This window comes from Oryx dammah, unplaced genomic scaffold (genome assembly GCF_014754425.2).
Source record: "Oryx dammah isolate SB20612 unplaced genomic scaffold, SCBI_Odam_1.1 HiC_scaffold_18, whole genome shotgun sequence".
NCBI lineage: Eukaryota > Metazoa > Chordata > Mammalia > Artiodactyla > Bovidae > Oryx > Oryx dammah.
Window position 1 is genome coordinate 89618601 of NW_024070202.1, and position 20226 is coordinate 89638826.

Genomic DNA, 20226 nt, shown 5'->3' on the forward strand with positions numbered 1-20226 from the left:
TACCCCTATCCTGAAAAACCCCCTCCCACCTCCCTCTCCATCCCATTCCTCAGGGCCATCCCAGTGCACTGGCCCTGAATACCCTGTCTCATGCATCGAACCTGTACTGGTGATCTATTTCACATATGGTAATATACATGTTTCAGTGCTATCCTCTTAAATCATCCCATCCTCATCTTCTCCCACAGAGTCCAAAAGTCTGTTCTTTATCTGTGTTTTGCTTTGTCTTTAAAAGATCAAACACAGACACTGGGAATAATGTGTGAAACTTTTAGTGAGAAGAAAGTATTGTTCTTTTATGGGAGTTAAGTAAGACATTATATTACATTAGGAATTGATGTTTTCAAGATGCTTAATGCATATGAATTTTATATTGTTTATATGAATTCTTTAATATTTCTAATTTATAGTAGACTGAAAGTTTTCTAATTAATTTTTTATTGAAGTATTAGCATAGTGTTAGTAGCTCAGTCGTGTCCTACTCTTTGTGACCCCATGGACTATAGCCCACCAGGCTCCTCTGTCCATGGAATTCTCCAGGCAAGAATATTGGAGTAGGTTCCTATTCCCTTCTCCAGGGGATCTTCCCAACCCAGGGATTGAACCTAGGTCTCCTGCAATGAAGATTCTTTACCATCTGAGCCATCTGGGAAGCCCTTATTGAAGTATAGTTGTACACAATGTTGTATTAATTCCTGCCATTTCAATTAATTTTTTAGTTCTAGTTTTTATTTATCCAATAATTAACAAAGTGAAATTCTTCTTATTAGCCATTTGTGGCAGGTCTTCATAAAACTGGTAATTTCCCTGCTCACTTTTTCCCTTTTCTTTCTATATTATTTTTGCAGTAGGTCTTTGTTGGTTATCTATTATTTTAATTTTTAAAAATATTTATTTATTTGACCACATCAAATCCTAGTTGCAGCATGTGGGATCTCTGTGGCATCATGCAGATATTTTATTGCAAGTACAAAGTCTCCAGTATCACATGCACTCAAAAGTTGCAGCCTGTGGGCTTTCTAGTTGTGGCCCATGGGCCTAGTTGCTCTGCAGCATGTGGGACCTTAGTTCCCCAACCAAGGATCAAACCTGCATCCCTTGCACTGCAAGGTGGATTTTCAACCTCTGGAGCACCAGGGGCATCCTGGTTATCTGTTTTAAATATAGCAGTGTGTACCTGTCAGTCTCAAACTCCCGATTTATTCTTCCCCAAAACCTTCCAACCTGGTAATCATAAATTCATTCTCTAAGCCTATCTCTTTCTCTCTTGTAATTAAGTTCATTTGTATCATTTTTTTTAAGATTCTTCACAAAAGTGATATCATATATACCTGTCTTTCTTTGTCCAACTTATTTCACTGAGTGTGACAATCTCTGGGTCCATCAATGATGCTGTAAATGGCATTATTTATTCATTCTTTTAATAGTTGAGTGATATTCCTTTGTATACATGTATCACATTTTCTTTATCCATTCATCTTCGGATGGACATTTGAGTTGCTTCCATGTCTTGGCTATTGTAAACAGTGCTGCAATGAACGTTGGGGTGCAAGTTTTTCTTCAGACATATGCCCAGGAGTGGGATTGCTAGATCATATGGTAGCTCTAGTTTTAGTTTTTTAAGGAACCTCCATACTGTACCAATTTACTTTTCCACCAGCAGTAGAGGAGAGTTCTATTTTTTTCTACAAAATCTCCAGCATTTACTGTAGATTTTTTGATGATGGCCAGTCTGACTGGTGAAAGATGATATCCCATTGTTATTTTGATTTGCATTTTTCTAATAATTAGTGATGTTGTGCATCTTTTCCTGTGTTTGTTGAGCATCTGTGTGTCTTCTTTGGAGAAATGTCTATTGCTCCAAAATGTCTTCTGCCCATTTTTTTTATTGTATTGTTTGGTTTTTGGATATTGAGCCACATGAGCTATTTGTAAATTTTGGAGACTAATTTCTTTTCACTCACATTATTTTGATTAGCATTTCTAATTATCAGAGACTTCCTACATGGAAAGAATACATAGAATTCTAATCTAATGGGTTTTTTTTAAATTTAATTTTTCTTAGCAATGGGTTGTCCTTTGAGAATGTGAAACCTTAGGTAATTAGTAACTTAATAAATGAGTTTGTATGTGTGTGTGTGTGTGAAGTAGGTAGCATCTGGCCTTAATTTGGTCCAGTTGGTGATTCCTTTGGACAGTGATGGCTCACTTATATATTTAGTGCATAAGAAAGAGGAAAACAGTTGCCACTTACATTTCCTCCCTTTATTAAGAATATAAAAGCTTCATTGTCCATCAACAAATGAGTGGATACAGAAGTTGTGGTACATATACACAATGAAATACTACTCAGCCATACATAAGAATGAAATTTTGCCATTTGCAACAACATGGTTGGACTTGGAAGTTACTATGCCAAGTGAAATGTCAGACAGAGAAAGACAAATACTGTGTTATATCATTTATACGTGGAATCTAAAAGATGGAACAAACTAGTGAATATGACAAAAAAGAACAGATTCACAGATATAGAGAACAAACTAGTGCGTACCACTGGGGAGCTGGAAGTGGAAAGGGGCAATATAGGGGTAGGGGATTAAGAGGTAAAATCTATTAGGCATAAAATAATCTAAAAGGATATACAGTGTGGGGAATATAGCCAATATTTCATAATAACTATAAATGAGATGTACCCTTTAAAATATGAATCATTATATTGTATATCTATAACATATAATACTATACATCAACTATACTTCAATAGACAAATTAATTTTTAAAAAGCCTCTTAATCTTCCCCTATGTTTAGTAAGCGAGACCTATGTCACATGGCATTCCCAACTGTAAAGTACACTGAGAAATTATTTATATTTAGAAACCTTTACAGTTATACTCAAACAAGGAGGTTGGGAATACTGGCCACAATCTATGCCAAAATAATAAATATAATTTGATCATGGAATTTTATGTCAATGGAATTGAAGAATCAATATTTTAAAGAAGTAAAATTTCCCTAATAGACTCCAGCCAACATTCCAACAGGTTTTCCTGGAGGAAAGTAACAGGCTATTTCCAATGTTTTTATGGAAAACCAAAAGCTGTGAATAAACAGGGCAATCTTGAACAAGAACAAAGATGGGAGATGTGTTCTTCCAGATACAAACTTTATCTGGAAGTAAAGATAAAGTTTACTTTATCAGATATAAACTTTATTACATAACCATAGTATTTAAGACCAAAATATTAACAAAAGAATGCACGAATAGAACCATGAAACAATGGTTTTCAGAAAGCAATCACACATATGATCTCCTGATTTAAACAGAGTTGACACAGCAGTGTGGAGGGAAAAGGATGGTCATTTAAACACAGGGTGCTAGGTTAAAAAGCTAGCTGTAATTAAAAATAAACTATAATTCCTATCTTCTACTATACACAAAAATACCAGTTCAAAATAGATTATGGATTTAATATGAATGCTAAAACAATAAAGCTTTTGGAAACTTGTACAATAAATCTCTCTATCTCACCTTTAAGAAGTACTTGAATATTGAAGTCTCTACCCATTTTGTTAGGAGGAACTAGATTTGGTTTCTTGGGATTATAACATTAATTGACTGTGTTAGGAGAGTTGGATAGGTCTGAGAGAAACGAATCTCTAAAGTCAATGTACTGGACACATGTAGAGAAGTCGCCTGCAACCTTTATACTTTTACTCCCATTTCATGCCCAGGGTATTACACAGAGGGTGATTTTGTAGTAGTTATGTGGCCCTAGGTGGGACAGATGTCTGAAATTGGTCAGGTTTGTTTAAGTCATCTAAGATTTTATGATTGATTGCTTAATCTAAGAAATGTGCTGAAAGAAAAATTCTCATTTATTTTGGCCCACTGCTTTTCATGATCAGAATAAAAATATATAATTGTTTTTTTTTCAGGTTCATGTTTTGCTAGAGCTTTTTAAAGCAAACATTAATAAATGTTAAATGTTAATTTATCTGTGCAATAATATTTTCTGCTTCAGTTCAGTTCAGTCACTCAGTAGTGTCTGACTCTTTGCAACCGCATAAACTGCAGCACATCAGGCTTCCCTGTCCATCACCAACTCCCAGAGTTCACCCAAACTCATGTCCATTGATTTGGTGATGCCATCCAACCATCTCATCCTTTGTTGCCCCCTTCTCCTCCTTCCCTCAATCTTTCCCAGCATCAGGGTCTTTTCAAATGACTTAGCTCTTTGCTTCAGGTAACCAAAGTATTGGAGTTTCAGCATCAACATCAGTCCTTCCAATGAACACCCAGGATTGATCTCCTTTAGGATGGACTGGTTGGATCTCCTTGCAGTCCAAGGGACTTTCAAGAGTCTTCTCCAACACCACAGTTCAAAAGCATCAATTCTTCGGCGCTCAGCTTTCTTTATAGTCCAACTATCACATCCATACATGACCACTGGAAAAACCATAGCCTTGACTAGACAGACCTTTGTTGACAAAATGTTTCTGCTTTTCAATATGCTATCTAGGTTGGTCATAACTTTCCTTTCAAGGAGTAAGCGTCTTTTAATTTCATGGCTGCAATCACCATCTGCAGTGATTTTGGAGCCCTCAAAATAAAGGCAGCCACTGTTTCCACTGTTTCCCCATCTACTTGCCATGAAGTGATGGGAATAGATGCCATGATCTTAGTTTTCTGAATGTTGAGCTTTAAGTCAACTTTTTCACTCTCCTATTTCACTTTCATAAGAGGCTCTTTATTTCTTCTTTGCTTTCTGCTATAAGGGTGGTGTCATCTGCGTATCTGAGATTATTGATATTTCTCCCAGTAATCTTGATTCCAGCTTGTGCTTCCTCCTGCCCAGCGTTTTTCATGATGTACTCAGTTCAGTTCAGTTCAGTCGCTCAGTCATGTCCGACTCTTTGCGACCCCATGAATCTCAGCACGCCAGGCCTCCCTGTCCATCACCAATTCCCGGAGTTCACTCAGACTAACGTCCATTGAGTCTATGATGTCATCCAGCCATCTCATCCTCGGTCGTCCCCTTTTCCTCCTGCCCTCAACCCTCCCAGCATCAGATTCTTACCAATGAGTCAACCCTTCGCATGAGGTGGCCAAAGTACTGGAGCTGCATATAAGTTAAATAAGCAGGGTGACAATAAACAGCCTTGACATACTCCTTTTCCTGTTTGGAACCAGTCTATTGTTCCATGTCTAGTTCTAACTGTTGCTTCGTGACCTGCATACAGACTTCTCAAGAGGCAGGTCAGGTGGTCTGGTATTCCCATCTCTTAAGAATTTTCCACAGTTTATTGTGATTCACACAAAATATACAAATAACTAAGCCTTCTTCAAAGAGGGGTCCTGAGACAGACAAGTGACTCTATATTACAGGATGGGAAGTCATGAGTACTGTTATTGCAGTGAAAATGAAGTGAAAGTGAAAGTCACTTAGTCATGTCCAACTCTTTGCAACCCCATGGACTATACAGTCCGTGGAATTCTCCAGGCCAGAATACTGGAGTGGGTAGCCTTTCCCTTCTCCAGGGGATCTTCCCAACTCGGGAGTCAAAACCAGATCTCCCACATTTCAGGTGAATTCTTTACCAGCTGAGCCACAAGGGAAGCCCAAGAATACTGGACTGGGTAGCCTGTTCCTTCTCCTGGGGAACTTCCTGATCCAGGAATTGAACTGGAGTTTCCTGAATTATATTTACTAACTGAGCTCTCAGGGAAGCCTGCCATTGCAGTGTTACGGCTAAATTGCCGTGGAAGTTTAGAGACAGCAAAGTATTCCTTCCAGCTGAGCCATCAGAGGCAATTTTGTTAGAAACTGACATTTTACTAAGGGGTAGGTATTTGGGATTTGGAATCACAGAAATGTAGTATGAGGCGTTCCTGGCAGTGGAAAGACCATGAACAGAGATAGAAGCGGGAAGTAGATATGTTCCAATTGCGAGTTATAATTTAAATAATTCTGTAAAGTAATTAGAATTATTATATAGGAAGCCTGTAGATTATAGTAACAAAATTAATTACAGAAGCAAATGGGAAGGTTACTTTTTAATAAAGAGAAAGAATAAACTATCTACAACCAGACAGATGCTAATTAGATATTTCTGTGATGAAACTGCAAAGAGAAATAAAGATTCACCTCATTCACAATTGTTAAAACATGACAAACTACTTAGAAATCATTCTTTCACATTCTGCCTTTTAAATATATCCCCAATGCAACAAAATGCAGCACTTAAATATCACAATAAAATTTATACACATTCTTTGTATAGCATATGTATTTAAATGAGTATGACTGTATACTCTAGTTTTTCTAGTAAGAAATTACTCAGGGAAGCTTAAAGCAAAAGTAGGTTACATAGGATGAATAGGCATTTCATATTGCCTGACACTTCTCTCTTGTAGTAACTTAATTTTATTTTATACGAAGTCGGTCACTTTGTACAGATACAGACTTTCTGTTGGGCTCTGTTCTCCCTTGACATCCATGTCATATTGGCTGCTTGTTGTAATATTCTTTCTCTAATCCTCAGCAGTTTGCTTATCATCTCAATTTGTAAAGTAAAGGAGTTTTGCCTCTCTCATGTATTACAGATTGGTACCAGCAATGATTATGTATTACCTCTAATTGTCTACTTTTTATACTCAAAGACATCAAAAGGAATTTTCCTTCCTATATTTCAGAGCATATTAAAACCACACGTTTATTTGTAGCATTATTTCAACCTCATTTCATGTGAAGCTTTATGAAGTAGGTCAAACAGGAAAGAAAAACAGCTTGATAAGGAGTATGAACATGATATTAGTTTAGCAAAGGATAAATTGTACAAAATTGACTTTAGTCTCATCTGTCTCATTGATGACAATTTTAAAAAAGATTTCCCCATCATTTTTAGATAAGTATAATGAATATAAAAGGATTCTGATATTGACATCTTATACACATGCCAGGTAGATGCAGTTTACTAGGCTATGTGGGAAAACAGTTTGTGAAAAGGTTATCTTGAAGGCAAAGTCTAGCTTAGAATGAGATGCTGTTGGAGTTTAAGATTTTATATGTTGTCTTTTAGTCCTCTTCTGCTGGAGAAGGGCTTCCTTGGTGGCTCAGATGGTAAAGAATCTGCCTGCAATTCAGGAGGCCTGGGTTCGAGCTCTGGGTCAAGAAGATCCCCCAGAGAAGGGTATGGCAACCCACTCCGGTATTCTTGCCTGAAGAATTCCATGGACAGAGGAATCTGGGTGGCTACAATCCATGGGGTCGCAAAGAGTCGGACATGACTGAGCAACTAACACTATTGGAGAGGCTATCCACATGTCAGAGGTAGAGCTGTAGTTAAGAAGTTGGATGAGGGCGGCAAGTACATAGAAGTACTTATGTAGTTAGGAGTAAATCACATCAGAGCTCCTGAATTGCTGTATTCTTACATAAATTTTTGTTTTCCTTGAATTCAGTAATTGTCTTTTTCTTTCTTTGAATAATTTGCAATGTGAGTATCACATAGTGATATATCTTTGAATTCTTTCCCAGAACTATAATTTCTCCTAAATGTTTAAATTTTCAGGTTATATCCTTAAAGCTTTCCTTTCTCATCATCCTGGGGTTTTGTTTTCTTTTCTCTCATGTGGTGTACTGGATCTTTTTTTTTTTTTTTTTTCTGATTTGCTTAAGAAAAGTAAATCTGAAAACATGAGAAATCCATGTTTAAAAATATGTTTTCTTCCATCACACTAGACTGAGAGGATATATCAGCATAGAATTCTTAGCCAAAAATTATTTTCTTTAAATGATTGAAAACATCCTCCATTGTCTTGCTTCTAGTGTGACATTTCTTTCTTGAGCTTTCATAACAATATGCATTGGCATGAATCATTTTTCATCTCCTTTACTGGGCACTTGATGAGTTTTCTGATAAAAAAGTTCATATCTTCATATATCCTTCTAGAATCTTTTGGAAATTGTTTTCTTAGTAATGTACTCCTCTATTTTTCTATTCCTTCTTTCTGAAACTATACTTGTTCAGATGTTGCATGTCCTGAATTGATCCACTTGTCATTCTGTTTACCATCTTTCTTTCCTTATAGTTTTTCAAAGGCTTCCTAACTGTATCTCAACTCTACTTCTTGAATATCATTTTTTTTTCAATCATGACTTTTAAAGTTAATTGGGGATATTATACTGTAAAAAAAAATCTTTTTCTTTTAAGACTTTTTCCCTTGACCATTCTGACACCAAAAATAGGACCAATTATTAAACTGTGGTGTGGTCATACAGTTGAGCATGTACAATAATAAAATGAGTGGAAAAACAGCCAATACAGCCATCATGTGAAGATTTTGAGGTTTTTAACCTGGACCTATCCCATACATTTCTTATATAAAAGACATATCCACATAAGAATGCATGTAGTATAATTTAATGTATATAAAGTTCAAGAAAGGACAAAGGTTAAGTAATATATTAGTTTACAATTATTCTAAAGTGTTTTAACCAAAAATGAATAGGAATCACAGGTACAAAGGTAGAAGTGACATGCTTCTGAGGGAATGTGTTGGGAACAGGTGCACAATAGGCTTTAAATTTATGTTAACATGGAGGTTGAGTACATGGGTATTCATCATATTATTCTTAATGAACAGAAATGGTTTAATTATTAATATTATTTTATATGTATTTTCTTCAAACTGAAATAAAACAGAGAAACTGATGGGCTCTGGATATTTGATGTTTTATGTATAAGAGGTAAGATGTAAGGGAATGAGTCTGGGTTGCGGTAGAGGATCATAAATAAGGAAAAGAAATGAGAAGGAAACTTCCAGAAGGAATGAGTCACAAAGCAGTAAAGGCTTTATATACATAGCCTGCACAGTTACATTGAAAGCAAGACCATTGACCCCATTATTTGATACAGAGTGAAAAAGAATAGAGATCCATTTGGAAAGTTTCCTTTTATCAGCTGAAACCTGACAAAAACCAACCAGTTTTTGTCAACACTAGCTTGTTGAAAGAAAAACTTTATCTTGAACTGCTGAGAAGAAGAAGTGACAGGAGCCTATGTCCACACTCTTAATATGTTAAGAGAAAGCAAGTAGGATTTCTTCCATGCTAGTGCCGAAGAATTGATGCTTTTGAATGGTGGTGTTGAAGAAGACTCTTGAGAGTGCCTTGGACTGCAAGGAGATCCAACCAGTCCATTCTGAAGGAGATCAGCCCTGGGATTTCTTTGGAAGGAATGATGCTAAAGCTGAAACTCCAGTACTTTGGCCACCTCATGCGAAGAATTGACTCATTGGAAAAAATCTGATGCTGTGAGGGATTGGGGGCAGAAGGAGAAGGGGACGACAGAGGATGAGATGGCTGGATGGCATCACTGACTCGATGGAAGTGAGTATGAGTGAACTCCGGGAGTTGGTGATGGACAGGGAGGCCTGGCGTGCTGCGATTCATGGGGTCACAAAGAGTCAGACACGACCGAGCGACTGAACTGAACTGAACTGAAGGTAGAAAGACCGAAGGCACGAAGAGAAGGGGATGACAGAGGATGAGACGGTTGGATGGTATCATTGATTCAATGCACATGAGTTTGAGCAAACTCCAGGAGTTGGTGATGGACAGGGAAGCCTGGCGTGCTGCAGTCCACGGGGTCACAGAGAGTTGGACAGGACTGAGCAACATGACTGAGCAACATAACTGTACTGAAGGCAGTGCAATTAAAATCCTGAACCTGTCAGCTAAGCAGGAACAGACTGGGTCAGTATTTGGTGATGTCTCTGAGGAACACCTTCTGTAGAATAGCTATTTTAAGAAATAATTCAACAACAGGGCTACCTTGGAGTCAGTTCTGAGCCAGCCTTCTGGCCAGATGTTCAGGGAGTGCTCTACCAGTGGAAATGCTGCCTTAGTGCTGCTTCTCGCTTTTGCTTAGTTATATTTGAGATCATTATTCATCATGGGAGACTTGGCTTTACTGTGCAGGGTGATCGTCACCTGCAGTCCTGGAATGAGTAATATTCAAACTGAAACCTGTTGGGAGAATGCAGTTTACTATTCAGTTAGTAAGGCAGCATTTACACTTCATCCTCTTCCTCTGATCCTCCAATGCCCAAGATGTTCTGAAAAAAGAAGGAAAGAAATAATAAGCCATTTGCCTCATGCCAGAAGGGTAGGGATATCATATAAAAACCATAAACAAATGCACAGCAAATGGTGACAGGGAAAAAAATTCCACTAAACTGATATTTGATATCTTAAGGGAAAAAAAAATAAAGTGGAAGTAAGCTTCATTATGAAAAGGGTGAATGGAGCTATTTAAAAAGAGCCACATTTTAATAATATACTCTTAATGGTCTTATACAAGTTGTATGAACTACTGTGAAAAAACAAGTAGTTATTTAGATTTGAGTGAGGGTGGCAAGATATAAAAATATTATGTAAGTATTTAAAAATTTCATCCTCCTCACTCAGGAAGACTCTGTATTTGCCTCCTTGACTTTTGTTGTTGGCTTAGATAATAGATAAGAGGAGATGACGTGATTATATCTGGAACACTACCGATAAGCAATAAGGCAGGTGACCAAGTGATCCTTTCAAGGGGTGAGGGGGAAGGTGAGGGGGTGGAGAAATGTTGACAAAAATTCCAAGCAGCAAAAGGCTCCACTGATGGATGCTAAGGAGAGATTCTCTGCAGGTTGATGCAGTGGACAGGAGTGGAGTGAGAGTACATGCGTGGATAGGGAAGAGTGAGAACATATGCATGGCCAGAAAGTTAGGGAGACAGCAACATGACGAAGTGGGAGCAGCTGGTCTTATGAATAAATACTTGGAGAGCTAGATGACTAGTAGTTCTGCTGTAGACTACAGTTCAGTTCAGTTCAGTTCAGTCACTCAGTCGTCTCTAACTCTTTGCGACCCCATGAACTGCAGCACGCCAGGCCTCCCTGTCCGTCACCAATTCCCAGAGTTCACTCAAACTCATGTCCATCGAGTCAGTGATGCCATCCAGCCATCTCATCCTCTGTAGTCCCCTTCTCCTCCTGCCTCCAATCCCTCCCAGCATCAGGGTCTTTTCCAATGAGTCTTTGCATGAGGTGGCCAAAGTACTGGAGTTTCAGCTTCAGCATCAGTCCTTCCAAAGAAATCTCAGGGCTGATCTCCTTCAGAATGGACTGGTTGGATCTCCTTGCAGTCCAAAGGACTCTCAAGAGTCTTCTCCAACACCACAGTTCAAAAGCATCAATTCTTTGCTGCTTGGCTTTCTTCTCAGTCCAACTCTCGCATCCATACATGACCACTGGAAAAACCAAAACCTTGAATAGACAAACCTTTGTTTGCAAAGTAATGTCTCTACTTTTAAATATGCTATCTAGGTTGGTCATAACTTTTCTTCCAAGGAGTAAGCATCTTTTAATTTTATGGCTGCAGTCACCATCTGCAGTGATTTTGGAGCCCCCCCCCAATAAAGTCTGACATTGTTTCCACTGTTTCCCAATATATTTCCCATATTGTACAGGAGACAGGGATCAAGACCATCCCCATGAAAAAGAAATGCAAAAAAGGAAAATGGCTGTCTGGGAAGTCCTTACAAATAGCTTTGAAAAGAAGAGAAGTGAAAAGCAAAGGAGAAAAGGAAAGATATAAACATCTGAATGCAGAGTTGCAAAGAATAGCAAGGAGATATAAGAAAGCCTTCTTCAGTGATCAATGCAAATAAATAGAGGAAAACAACAGAATGGGAAAGGCTAGAGATCACTTCAAGAAAATTAGAATACCAAGGGAACATTTCATGCAAAGATGGGCTCGATAAAGGACAGAAATCATATGGACCTAACAGAAGCAGAAGATATTAAGAAGTGGCAAGAATACACAGAACTGTACAAAAAAGATCTTCATGACCCAGATAATCACGATGGTATGATCACTCACCTAGAGCCAGACATCCTGGCATGTGAAGTCAAGTGGGCCTTAGAAAACATCACTATGAACAAAGCTAGTGGAGGTGATGGAATTCCAGTTGAGCTATTTCAAATCCTGAAAGATGATGCTGTGAAAGTGCTGCACTCAATATGCCAGCAAATTTGGAAAACTCAGCAGTGGCCACAGGACTAGAAAAGGTCAGTTTTCATTCCAACCCCAAAGAAAGGCAATGCCAAAGAATGCTCAAACTATCGCACAATTGCACTCATCTCACATGCCAGTAAAGTAATGCTCAAAATTCTCAAAGCCAAGCTTCAGCATTCTGTGAACTGTGAACTTCCAGATGTTCGAGCTGGTTTTAGAAAAGGCAGAGGAACCAGGGATCAAATTGCCAACATCCGCTGGATCATGGAAAAAGCAAGAGACTGTCAGAAAAACATCTATTTCTGCTTTATTGGCTATGCCAAAGTCTTTGACTGTGTGGATCACAATAAACTGTGGAAAATTCTGAGAGAGATGGGAATACCAGACTATTTGACCTGCCTCTTGAAAAACCTGTATGTAGGTCAGGAAGCAACAGTTAGAACTGGACATGGAACAACCGACTGGTTCCAAATAGGAAAAGGAGTATGTCAAGGCTGTTTATTGTCTTTGGCGCTCAGCTTTCTTGACAGTCCAACTCTCACATCCATACATGACCACTAGAAAATCCATACAGCAAAGTAATTCAGCCATATGTACACCCTGCTTGTTTAACTTATATGCAGAGTATATCATGTGAAACGCTGGGCTGGAAGAATCTCAAGCTGGAATCAAGATTGCCAGGAAAAATATCAATAACCTTAGATATGCAGATGACAGCACCCTCATGGCAGAAAGTGAAGAGGAACTAAAAAACCTCTTGATGAAAGTGAAAGAGGAGAGCGAAAAAGTTGGCTTAAAGCTCAACATTCAGATTGCACTTAAGATGAATTTAAAAAAAAATTCTTTGGTTATAGTTGCTTTGGGCTTCCCTGGTTGGTTAGATGGTAAAGAATCCACCTGTGATGCAGGACACCCTGGTTTGATCCCTGGGTTGGGAAGATCCCCTGGAGAAGGAAATGGCTATCCACCCTAGTATTCTTACCTGGTGAATTCCATTGCAAAGAGACAGATTCGACTGAACTACTAACACACATAATTGCTTTACAGTGTTGTGTTAGTTTCCACTCTCAGTTCAGTCAGTTCAGTCGCCCAGTCGTGTCTGACTCTGCGACCCCATGAATCGCAGCACGCCAGGCCTCCCTGTCCATCACCAACTCCCGGAGTTCACTCAGACTCACGTCCATCGAGTCCGTGATGCCATCCAACCGTCTCATCCTCGGTCGTCCCCTTCTCCTCCTGCCCCCAATCCCTCACAGCATCAGAGTCTTTTCCAATGAGTCAACTCTTCGCATGAGGTGGCCAAAGTACTGGAGTTTCAGCTTTAGCATCATTCCTTCCAAAGAAATCCCAGGGCTGATCTCCTTCAGAATGGATTGGTTGGATCTCCTTGCAGTCCCAGGGACTCTCAAGAGTCTTCTCCAACACCACAGTTCAAAAGCATCGATTCTTTGGTGCTCAGCTTTCTTGACAGTCCAACTCTCACATTCATACATGACCACTGGAAAATCCATACAGTAATGTAATTCAACCATATGTACACATATATCCCCTCTTTTTTGAATTTCTTTCCCATTAGGTCACCACAGAGCATTGTGTAGAGTTCCCTGTTTTGTACTGTAGATTCTCATTAATTATCTATGAATTTTTAATGCATTTTGGCTGTCAGATTGATGGTTTAAGCTTGTTTGTCTTTCTGTTTGTCTGTCTAAACTGTGGCCAGTTTAGCTTAGAGGAAGGACAGGTATATTCAGGGGTGATATTCAAAATAATACACATTGGGCATAGGCCAATAATATGTTAACCTGTAAGAATTGAGGGCAGCCATTATGCTGAACTAGTGTGTACCCTATAAGTCACCATCAGTCTTAGATTTTAAGTTACTGTTAAGAACTATTAAGATATCAGTATTTTGTTATTTGTTGCTTTAAACAGAGTCAAATAGAATAGTGAATATTTTAGTTTTATAAATCACATCATAATATTATCATTTTTAATGATCATTAGGTATTTGAAGCTACAGAATTAAATGAAATGGTATTAAGCCTCAAGTGCTATAATGCTGCATTGTGCTCTTCATATAATTGAGAACAAAGTTTGAAGAATCTGAGAACACAGATAATCAGGCTTGGATTTTTATAACCCTGATTATTTTTCCAGATATCAATGATGTAAAATATTGAAAAGGAGGTTTTTAGAAATATGACTAGTAGACCATACAATAGCAAATATACATTTACTAACTTTTTTTGCCATTTTAAATAAATTCTGGTAGTCTCTAAATAAGGAAAAACTGTTTTTACTGGGATTGATATAAAGGCTTATAAGAAAAGAATTTTCTGATTATCAATTAATAAGTCAATCTAATAATTTTAAAAACATGAATTATTCTGAATGAAAACTTCATGTATGGTGTTGCAATCATTTTTTTAATACTGAAAAATGCAGCATTAGTAAAAAATTATTGAGAGGTAATGAGTAGCATTTTTCCTGGATGAAATCTGTGAAATTAATATATTTGAATTGGAATGACTAATAACTTAGTAAAAAACATTTAAAAATACATGATCATTCAGAACAAAAGTTTTTGTCTTTCTTAGACACTTAGTTCTGTGGATTTAAGCAAAGAATGTTTGGATTCAACCCACACACCTGAGCAACTGGTTGTTCGGCCCAACCTGGTGGGAGACGGATGTGAGTTGCACTGGGTCAGGCTGGCAGTGCCGGTGGTGCAGGCAGTGAGAGCAGTTCATCTGGATGCTTTCCTAGTATGTCTCAATCACATGTCAGCACAGAGAAGGAGGAGGTGATGGGGTTGTGCATAGGGGCGTTGAATGGTGATTTAAGTAGTGACTCCAAGTTTACATATACTGGAACTGAAATCTGTACTGTTGCTGAAAAGTTGACATCAACATAAGTGTTCATGTTCATTTTGTCATCATCTTGCAATGTTCTGATAAGAGGAAGGATAGAGTGGAAATTTCTCCAAATAGTTGTTTGTGGCCTCAACAGAGGCAGAGAGATTGGCTGAACTAACAGGTCACCCAATGAGAGTAGCAGGCTGGTATTATTTCCATCCTCATATAACTGTTTGGCCTTCACTTGTTGATTTTCACACCAAGCCATGTACCAGATGATAGATCAAGGCGTTGTCAAGCTTATATTTTCCTGTTTCATAGGAGATAAATGTACAAAGACTGGATGGGTAATCTACACTTGCTTTCAATCCATACAGGTCAAAAAGAGCTCAGAATATGAGTGAATTGGAATCCCAATTTATATTGTACCTCATGTGACTATTGGAGAAAGGTCCATATGGACCTTTGTAGGCAAAGTGATGTCTCTGTTTTTTCAATATGCTGTCTAGGTTGGTCATAGCTTTTCTTCTAAGGAGCAAGCATCTTTTAATTTTATGGCTATAGTCACCATCTAAAGTGATTTTCTCAGCCAAGAAAATAAAGTCTGTCACTGTTTCCATTCTTTCCCCATCTGTTTGCCATGAAGTGATAGGACCAGATGCCATGATTTTTATTTTTTAAATGTTGAGTTTTAAGCCAGCTTTTTTATTCCCCTCTTCCATCAAGAGAATCTTTAATTCCTCTTCACTTTCTTCCTTGATGTCATCTGCATATCTGAGGTTGATATTTCTCCCAACAAACTTCATTCCAGCTTGTGCTTCATCCGGCCCAGCATTTCGCATGATGTACTCTGCATGTAAGCTAAATAAGCAGGGTGGCAATATACAGCCTTGACATACTCCTTTCCCAATTTGGAACCAGTCCATTTTTCCATGTTCAGTTCTAACTGTTGCTTCTTGACCTGCATACAGATATTTCAGGAGGCAGGTAAGTTGGTCTGCTATTCCCATGTCTTTAAGAATTTTCCACAGTTTGTTGTGATCCACAGAGTCAAAGGCTTCAGCATAATCAATGAAGCAGAAGTAGATGTTTTTCTGGAATTCTCTTGCTTTTTTGATGATCAATGGATGTTGGAAATTTGGTATCTGGTTCCTCTGCCTTTTCTAAATCCAGCTTGAATATCTGAAATTTCTCAGTTCACATACTACTGAAGCTTCACTTGGAGAATTTTGAGCATTATTTTGCTTGAGATGAGTACAACTGTGTGTTAGTTTGAACATTCTTTGGTATTGTCTTTCTTTTGTATTGGGATGAAAACTGACCTTTTCCACTCCTGTGGCCATTGCTGAGTTTTCCAAATAGCTGGCATACTGAGTGGAGCTCTTTCACATCATCTTGTAGAATTTGAAATATCTCAGCTGGAATTCTATCAGCTCCACTAGCTTTGTTTGAAGTAATGCTTCTTATGGCCCACTTGACCTCCCATTCCAGGATGTCTAGCTTTAGGTGAGTGACCACATCATTGTGGTTATCTGGATCATTAAGACCTTTCATGTATTGTTCTTGTATAGTTCTTCTGTGTATTCTTGCCACCTCTTCTTGATCTCTTCTGCTTCTGTTAGGTCCATACAATTTCTGTCCTTTATTGTGCCCATCTTTGCATGAAATGTTCCCTTGATGTCTCTAATATTCTTGAAGAGATCTCGTCTTTCCCATTCTATTGTTTTCCTCTATTTCTTTGCATTGATCACTTAGAAAGGGTTTCTTATTTCTCCTTGCTGTTCTTTGTAACTCTGTATTCAGATTAATATATCTTTCCTTTTCTCCTTTGCTGTTTGCTTCTCTTCTTTTCTCAGCTATTTTTAAGGCCAGACAACCATTTTGCCTTTCTGCATTTCTTTTTCTTGGGGATGGTTTTGATCACTGCCTACTGTAAAATTCTGTCAGATCTCATCCCTTGAATCTTTTTGTCACTTCTACTGTGTAATCATACAGGATTTGATTTAGGTCATACCAGAATGGTCTAGTGGTTTTCCCTACTTTCTTCAATTTAAGTCTGAATTTTGCAATAAGGAGTTCATGATCTCAACTTCAGTTAGCTCCCAATCTTGTTTGTGCTGACTGTATAGGGCTTCTCCCTTTTTGGCTGCAAAGAATATAATCAATCTGATTTTGATGTTGACCATCTGGTGATGTCCATGTGTAGAGTCATCTTTTGTGTGTGGTAGAAGGATTTTGCTATGACCAGTGCATTCTCTTGGCAAAATCTGTTAGTCTTTGCCCTGCTTCATTTTGTACTCCAAGGCCAAACTTGCCTATTACTCCAGGTATCTTTTGACTTCCTACTTTTGCATTACAGTCCCCTATGATGAAAAGGACATATTTTTTGTATGTTATCTATAGAAGGTCTTATAGGTCTTCATAGAATCATTCAACTTCACTTCTTCAGCATTAGTGTTTGGGGCATAGACTTGGATTATTGTGATACTGAATGGTTTGCCTTGGAGATGAACAGAGATCATTCTGTCCTTTTTGAGTCTGCACACAAGTACTGCATTTTGGACTCTTGTTGACTATGAGGACTACTCCATTTCTTCTAAGGGATTCTTGCCCAATGTAGTAGATGTAATGGTCATTTGAATTAAATTCGCCCATTCTGGTCCATTTCAGTTCTTTGATTCCTAAATTTTTGATGTTCACTCTTGCCACCTCCTGTTTGACCACTTCCTGATTCAAGGATGTAAAATTCCAGGTCCCTATGCAATATTATTCTTTACAGCATCTGACTTTGCTTCCATCACCAGTCACATCCACAACTGGGTTTTGTTTTTGCTTTGACTCGGCCTTTTAATTCTTTCTCCACTCTTCTCCAGTAGCATATTGGGCACCTACTGATCTGGGGAGTTCATCTTTCATTGTCATATCTTTTTGTATTTTTATACTGTTCATGGGATTCTCAAAGCAAGAATAGTGAAGTGGTTTGCCATCCCCTTCTGCAGTGGACCATGTTTTATCAGAACTCTCCACCATGATCCGTCTTCGGTGGCCCTCCATGACATGATTCATTATTTCACTGAGTTAGACAAAGCTTTGAGCCAAGGGATCAATTTGGTTAGTTTTCTGTAACTGTGGTTTCCATTCTGTCTGAATGGAATGTATGATGGTAAGCTCCTCTGGAAAAAAGAGCTTGGAAACTTCTACCAAAGTTAAACATACACATAATTTATTACCCAGTGGTTATTTTCCTGTATATTTATCCCAAATAAATGAAAACCTATTTTGGCACAAAAATTTCTATACAGATGTTCTTAGCACTTTCATTTGTAATAACCCCAAATGAAACAACCCGGGTCCTGCCATTGAGTGTGTGGTTAAAGCGACTATGCACACCATGCGATGCTATCCTGCAGTGTAAGGGAGCAAACTAGTGATACACACAGCTCAGATGGACTTCAAGCATATCAGGATGATATGGATACATCAAGAATACACCTACAGACACAGAAATGCATGTAGAACACCAGCTGAGGGCAGAAAGGAGGACTTGACCAGTGGAAAAGAATATATAGAACCGTGCAAAACTTGGTAGGTTGAAGGAACTAGGGAAAAAAAAAAAAAAAAAAGGAGTATTAATAGGACTAGACCCTCGGCGGGTGGGGGAAGTGAAACAGGGGTCTAATCCCCAGAGCGGGGCAATTGTCTGAGTCAGAGGAGAAATAATTAAGGCTGAGAGTGAAACAGCTAATCTGTGGCAGCCTAAATGGAATGAGAATCAGACAGTCCTTGCCGCAACCATACATATGCCAGGCAGGAACATGGGTCTCTTGGAAGGGGCAGTGGCTGGGAGCTGGAGTTTAGGGACTGTGGAGCAATCCCAGTGTGAGGGCTGCTGTTGATTGTGGAGAGACAGATTGAAGGGATGTGAGGGAGAAGATTGTGGTGGGAAATGCCTGTGGAGGAAAGTCAGGAAGCCATGGAAGCAAGGTGATACTGCTGAGTCACGTGTAGAGGATAGAGCTGTCACTATAGGCTCTCTCTCTCCATATGCCAGCATCAGCAGCCAAACAATAGAGAGGCTGGCCCATCAAAAGCCTGACACACTGATCTACAGAGTAGGACCCCACTCAGTGTGCCCCTTCAAATGCCTGATGTGCAGATCTACAGAGTAGGACCCCAGTCAGGGGGGCCACTCTATGTGCTTGAATGGGTGGAGCTATGGAGAAAAACTGGCCAAAGAGGCCTTCTGATCGCTAGCTACAAGAAGCTTGGAAAAAGACTGATAGGGCCATAACTCCTGCCATGGAGGAAGTTTGTGTCCCTGAACACTTGGTGCTGCCAGGGTCCTTATAACCAAGCATCTGCATCACCTTCGTGCTCAACTCTCACTGGGGCAGAGATGCCACAGGCAAACAAAAAAAAAGTCTTGTGTTTATGCATGCAGGGTCACTTCTGTCCTGTCCAACTGTTTGTGACCCTGTAGACTGTGGGCTGCCAGGCTTCTCGGTCAGAGAGGGAGTTCTCCAGGCAAGAATACTGGAGCATATTGGCCAATACTAGTTGTCATACCCTTCTGACAGTGAAGTTGCTCAGTTGTGTCCGACTCTTCGCAACCCAATGGACTATAGCCTACCAGGTTCCTTCATCCATGTGATTTTCCAGGCAAGTATACTGGAGTGGGTTGCCATTCCCTTCTCCAGGGGATCTTCCCAACCCAGGGATTGAACCCAGGTCTCCCACATTGCAGGCAGACACTTTACCATCTGAGCCACCAGGAAAGTCCCACCATACCCTTCTAGAGCACTATATTTCCTGCTGCCCCAGCCGCCAACTCCCCTAAGTATCTGGTGCTGCCAGAACCCCTGGGACCTAAGCAGCTGCACCACTTTCACATCTGTCCCTCACAGGGGCAAACCCAAGGCCTCTAGGGCAGCCTCAGGATCTAAACCCCAGTGGATGACTCATATGTAGAGGTGGAAATAAAACCTCAATCGAAACCCAGGGGCAGTGTGGCTAAGGAAGAACACCCAAAACCTTCCCACCGGCTGTACAAGCTGCAGATTAAATCCACACAATCAAGTAAGCAGACTCTGTGTCTATGGAATATATAAAAGGCCCTTGAGAGCGCCCACAAAAGAAAACACACTAGCTCTGATAGCTGTGGACATTGGAGGCAAGAACACACAGGAGTAAGCCAGATTAGAATCTGTGCTGGCCCCACAGCAGGTCCAGAAATCAGTACAGTGTTGGAGGCCATCCTAGGGAGGTAAAGTGAACTGTGATTCCCAGCACGGGAAAGGATTCTGAC

General features: G+C 39.3%; 1 pseudogene; it reads left to right on the forward strand.

Moving 5' to 3' along the window:
- LOC120877541 overlaps positions 1-19212 on the forward strand; it is a 73415-nt pseudogene extending 54203 nt beyond the window's left edge.
- Positions 19213-20226: the final 1014 nt, after the last annotated feature.